The 6,513-nt window shown below is 37.6% G+C and overlaps 1 pseudogene; it reads left to right on the forward strand.

The window, feature by feature from the left end:
- The first annotated feature begins 5,684 nt into the window (after positions 1 to 5,684).
- Positions 5,685 to 6,142, forward strand: LOC123236392 (annotated as a pseudogene).
- The last annotated feature ends 371 nt before the right edge of the window (positions 6,143 to 6,513 follow it).

The following is a 6,513-nucleotide window of genomic DNA, read 5'->3' on the forward strand; positions in this document are numbered from 1 at the left end:
GGCAGCCTGATCTTCAAGCGTCTGGCATGTATTCATTTTTCTTATACTTTCCAGCTTGGTAAGATTGTCCAAAACTTATATTTTCCTGGCTAATACTTAAAAAAACCAAAGGTATATACAGCTTGTATTATAGCAGATGAAATGTTGGGCTAGGAATCACAAAGAGCAGTGTTCCAATCCCTCATCTGATATTTATTAAACTATGTGACCTTGAGCATACCCCCTTTACACCTCTTGGCCTGTTTCCTCATCTTTAAAATAAGAGGGTTGAACTTTGTTCATTGTGTTTCACACTTAAAAAGGATCAAGATGACATCACTATGTTAAGGACAATTTACAGTGTGTTCAACTGTGGCTGTTCAGAACAAAATGAGCTTGGAAGGTTCTATCATAGGTTGGGTGCAAATTGCCCATTTGAACATTTTGGGATGGAAATGTCTCTAAATTTGTTTATCTCAGGTTCCATTTAAGCTACTGCAGAAAGAAAAGAATAAAGAGGGCAAATGTAAGATGGAGGGAAAGATCTCATTATCATAACTGTAAATGTGAATGGGATGAACTCACCCATATAATAGAAGTTCATAGCAAAATGGATCAAACACCAGAATCCTCTAATTTGCTGTCTAGAATGTAAGAAAAGTTCGCACAGAGAAGGTTTGGAATGTTGGAAAGCAACTTTGAGTGACAGGAGTGGCAGTTGGAGGGAGAAGCAGAGGCTTATGTGAAGAACTCTGGGAAGAGTCTTTGTCTCTGGACTCTATGGGAGACAGAGGACTTTTACCCGACTTCTGGTGTGAACTGAGACTACCTGAGGGTTTCCCTGGATATCTCTTTCCCTGAAGACCTGATAATATTTCTGCTCCTTACATATAGCATCGAAGAAGAGGTTATAGACATCTGCCAACTGCTGGAAGGGATCTGTGGACCCAAAAATCTCGCTGGGCCAAACTTGAAGACTCATTTTGTCCTGTGACAAATGAGAGAGACCCTCATAATCCTATTCTGTTGGTAGTTTAGTTTAGATAACAGATAAAGGAAGGGAGTAAGAGAATTCCTGGCCAAAGCCTGAGAGCTTGGCCAGGCACCAAGGACCTCATTTGCTATCCTGACAGAGCAGGGCTTTCTAACCCCACTCACCTCACCCATCCTTGTTACTTCATTAAAATAAATTATCTTGTTAATGAATAGCAGTCACATAAAGCTTCCTTAGGGGATACAGTGTAAATAGAAGGAAGAAGAGGGAATTGGGGGAGACTGTCTATCAAGCTTTGGCTATTCAAAACCCAGGGTTGCCTGTCATCCAGTCTTCTCCTGGAAAGGCTGAGTTCAATAAGGGATTCTTGGGATCAGGCATTAAGTTACATCCTGGAAAACAGTCTATACCTAAACCCAAGGAAACCCTTTAACTCAACACCGGCCCTTGTCTATCTTTGTCCTCTACACCATTCATAGAGATAACCTCTTGATACCTTTAAAGTAAAGGTGAAGAGTTCCTCATTTAGTATCCAAGCACACATGAGCCTATCTAACCAAGTAACATCTTTGGGACTCCCTAAAATCATCTTTACAAGAAGAAACACATATGAAGTATGGTGACACACAATGAGTAAAGGTAAAGGCTTGGAACAGAATCTATTAAGCTGCAGCTGAAAAAAAAAAGCAAGAGTAGCAATCATGTCTTCAGACAAAGTTAAAGTAAAAATTGATCTAATTAAAAAAGATAAGGGAGGACTTTAAATCTTGCTAAAAAGAACCAGAACCAGAGACGATGAAGTAATATCAATGCTAAACATATATGCAACAAATTATATAGCGTCCAAATTTTTAAAAGAGAAGTTAAATAAATTACAGGAAGAAATAGACAGTAAATCTATGCTTGTAGGGGATCTCAGCTTTTCCCTCTCAGAATTAGATAAACCTGACTTAAAAAATGAATAGGAAAAATGTTAAGAAAGTGAACAGAATTCTAGAAAAATTAGATATCATAGACCCCTGGAGAAAACTTGTGTAGGGCCAGCCTACACATCAACAGGGGGCTTGGATAACCTGACAGAGCTGGTGAATAAGAAAGGAAACTGAGAACAGTCTGGTACCAACAAATCAGCCCAGAGCTGTTCTACCAGCTTTAGACCTGAGTTCATTTTTATAATTTTTTCTTCAAGACCAGTTTTTTCTACAAGGTTGGCATGAATAATACACTTTATGTTTTAAGTCTAAACAGCATAGATTTCATGGTTACCTAGGAGTTTGGCGTGAATAATACATTTTTTCATGTAGATTACTTTTTAGTCTAAGCAGCATTCAAAGATTACCAAGACCTAATTTTATCCAAATGTTATTTTAATAAAGTCTTTTATTATTCAACATATTTCAAAAGGTAGGGTAAAGAGTGGATTTCAAAAATTATGGGGTTAAGTTCAGTGTAGCAAAGCAATGAAGTAATAAAGTATTTTAAATTGCCATCCTCTGTCCTCCAGATTTCTCAGAAATCAGGATAGAATAGAAGTAGCTTCTATCATTTTGAATGCTGCTTTTGCTGAGAGTATGAAATATTAACTCATTAATTTCTGGTTTATTATAAGGTGATTAGGAGATTTCTTTAAGGGATTTCTGTATCTAGACTACAAGACTTGGGGCTTTCCTAGAGATATTGATTACAATAATTCCAGTAGTAAAAAGTGTTGGTCAGAAGTGTTGTGAGGAAGATTAGTTACATATAGTGTTGGACCTAGCAGGAAGGGCTGGAGGATTCCAAGATGAAATGAAGGAGCAGGAAGTAGGGCTTGTGCTCTGAGAGAGACTTCATTAGTAGTTGGCATAAACTGTTGCTAGCCCTGGGAGATTTCAGAGTTAAGGACACCCTGCATCCAGATTCTCTGGGATCCTGAGTGGTGGTGGCTTTCGGCAAGTGGACAAGGCCTGCAGAGCTGCACCAAGTGGAGGAGAGGTTTGGGATCTGGTGGACAGCATCTCAAGCATACTCTCTCTACTTGGGTACCTTGGACCACCTTGGCTCTTGGCATCCTGTGATCATCTTTGGATTACTGTGAGAAACCCTCAAAGCCACCCTCAGCTCCTTTAGCTGTGCTGGTCAAACCTGGCTGGAACCAGGTTTGAAGCAACCTTCCCAGTGACTCCAGAACTGCTCCTTTGAGCCCTGCCTGGCCTAGGTCAATTAGAATTAGAGTAGACAAGTCCTCCCCTTGCCCCTGTGATTTGCCCTTTAGGTTTTTAAGTGCAGAATCCCCTATCCCACCTTTATTTAGTTAATCATAATTAAAACTGTTAAAACTTTTACCTTGCCTGCTGGTTCCATAGACCCTGGCCTAGGGGTGAGCTGGGTGAGCTGGACCAACTGCCATTCTTGACAGTTACCACCTTAGCAGTGAATTCTGGTCTCCCCATCCTGGTTGGTCCTGTCTCTCCTTCAACCCAGTGGGTGTACCCACAACCATTTAGGTTATATTTTAACATCCCTGGTGCCACCTCTTTTACAGAAGGGAGTCACACAGGGGGTCTGATTGGGATTTTCATCCATCCTATGGCCTGTTTTTCAGGTCATAGGATCAACACATGACTCTGTCATTTTGCATGGTTTCAATGGGCCCTTGTCCCCTCTGTGGCCCTTGGCAAAAACTGAATTGGAATAAAAAAGAATACGCACTTTTTTCTCTGTAGAACATCACACATACACAAAATTTGATCATGTATTAGGGCACAAAAAGCTCACAAACAAATGAAGAAAAGTACAAATATTCAATGCATCTCTTTTCAGATCACAATACAATTAAAATTACATTCAATAAAGGACAAATGAAAGAAAAAATAATTAGATACTAAATAATCCAATTCTAAAGAATAAGTGGGTTAAAGAACAAATCATAGAAAAAATTGATAATTTCATTGAAGAGAATGATGACAATGAGAAAACATGACAAAATTTATGGGATACAATCAACACAGTACTTAGGGATAAATTTATGAGTCGAAATGCTTATATCAATAAATTAGGAAAAGAAAAAGTTCTTTTTTGGGGGCATGAAACTAAAAAAATTGAAAAATAATAAATTAAAAAACCCCAATTATACACTAAACTGGAATCTTTGAAAAACTGAGATCAATGAAGTTGAATTAAGAAAATCATTGAACTAATAAATAAAATTTAAAAAAATGAGTTTTATGGGGAAAAACAATAAAATAGATAATACAATAGTTTATTTGATTTTTAAAAAAGGAAAAAAAGAAAATCCAATCACCAGTATCAAAAATGAAAGAAAAATCAATGAAGAGGAAATTAAAGCAATTATTATGCGATATTTTACCCAATTTTATGCCAATAAATTTAATAATATAAGTGAAATGGATGAGCATTTACTAAAATATAAATTCCCTGGATTAGCATAAAAGAAAGTAGAATACTTAAATAATCCCATTTTAGATAAAGAAATTGAGCAAGGTATCAATGAACTCCTCAAGAAAAAATCCCCAAGACCAAATGGATTTGCAAGTGAATTCTACCAAACATTTAAAGAACAATTAATCCCAATATTTTATAGATTATTTGGAAAAATAGAAAATGGAGGAATTCTTTTAAATTCCTTTTATGAACAAATATAATGCTGATATCTAAACCAGGAAAAACAAAACTAGAGAAAGAAAATTATAGACCAATCTGGATAGTAAACATTGTTGCAAAAATTTTTAATAAAATATTAGCAAGAAGATTGCAGTATCATAAGAATCATTCACTATGACCAGGTGGGTTTTATACCAGGAATGCAAGGCTGATTTAATATAAGAAAAACTATAACTGACCAAATCAATAACAAAATGGACAGAAATCATATGGATAGCTCAATAGAGGCAGAAAAAAAAACTTTTGAGAAAATACAACATTCATTCCTATTAAAAACACTGGAGAGCAAAGGAATAAATGGAGCTTTCCTTAAAATTATAAGGAACATCTATCTAAAACCATCAGTAAGCAAAAAGATAAGCTAGAAGCCTTTCCAATAAAATCAGAAATGAAGCAAGGATGTCCATTAGCACTATTCAATATCAGAAATGTTAGCTATAGAAATAAGAGAAGAAAAAAGAAATTGAAGGAATTAGAATAGGCAATAAAGACACAAAATTATCATCCTTTGCAGATGATATGAGCATTTACTTGGTGAATCCTAGAGAATCACTTAAAAATTAATTGAAATAATCAGCAACTTAAGAAAGTTGCAGGATATAAAATAAACCCACATAATCATCAGCATTTCTATATATTACCAACAAAGGCCAACAGCAAGAGATAGAAAAAGGAGTTCCATTTAATGAATGAAATAATATAAAATACTTTAGAGTGTATGTGCCTAGACAACTCAGGAACTTTATGAATTTGATTATGAAATACTTTTCACGTGAATAAAATCAAATCTAAACAACTGGGAAAATAATTGCTTATGGGTAGGCCAAAGATATAATTAAAATCATAATTTTACCCAAACTAATCTACTTATTCAGTGACATACCACCAAACTGCTCAAAAATGGCTTTATAGATTCTGCTTCCTGAGCTCTAGCATCCTTGAGGATCATCCCTCCTTGTGCTTGTTGTTGGTTCCATGAGGGCCAGGAGTTGAAAGTCAGGGAGATTCAGTACGAATCCCACCTCTAAAAGGTGGTACTCCCACTGCCATGCAGGTGACCACAAAAGCACTTCTGGACTAGGAATGCAGTCTTTAGGTGCCAGAGGACAAGCAAGTCGCCACCCTGAAGCTCTTGGTCTTTGAGAAGCTGAATGTCCTGGTGGTCCATCAGTGGCTCCTGTTCAAGGGTAAAGCCCTGGCAGAAGAACTTCAGCTTTCGGACTATGTCATTGGGCCAAACACCCATCTAGTGATCAAGCTTCCTCCTGAGAGAACTGCCCAACACCTTCCCTACATGTCTTAGGACCAGTTTCAGCTACCACGTACCTGTTTTTCTGGATTCTCAAATCTTGTCCCAATACTTCAGCACAGCTAATACAGGGAGAGTCTTAGAGAAGCCTCAAAAGGATTATGATTTGAGTCTCTCCTGCTGAACTTGAACTTCTGGCCACCTATATGCTCAAGGGTACTGTGGCTGAGCCTGTGGAATTTGACTTCCTAGACTAATATGAGCCTTCTAATACCTTGCCCCCACCCCCCCAAAAAAAACAAAAACTTACCAGGGATGGATGGAATAGTAAGATTTGGACCCTTTGTCTCTGCTACCCTAACCATTCCCACTAGCAGGTGGAAAGAAGGAAAGATGAGGGCAGTAATATTAGGAATTGGGGCTGACTCATGTTGTGCAGAGTGGGATGGTGATCAGGGACTGGCTACCATGGCCCCCATTCCTCTCTAAGATATGCCTTTGTTGAGACATGACTACTGTCCTTAGAGTGTCATCATCAGACTCTGCATTCCAGGTATTGTTGGCCCCTTGCCTCCAGTGCTACTTCCCCTTGAGCACAAAATCATGGACTCTTTTCTCTATGCAAGAA

The sequence above is a fragment of the Gracilinanus agilis genome, chromosome 2, assembly GCF_016433145.1.
Source record: "Gracilinanus agilis isolate LMUSP501 chromosome 2, AgileGrace, whole genome shotgun sequence".
Classification (NCBI taxonomy): Eukaryota; Metazoa; Chordata; class Mammalia; order Didelphimorphia; family Didelphidae; genus Gracilinanus; species Gracilinanus agilis.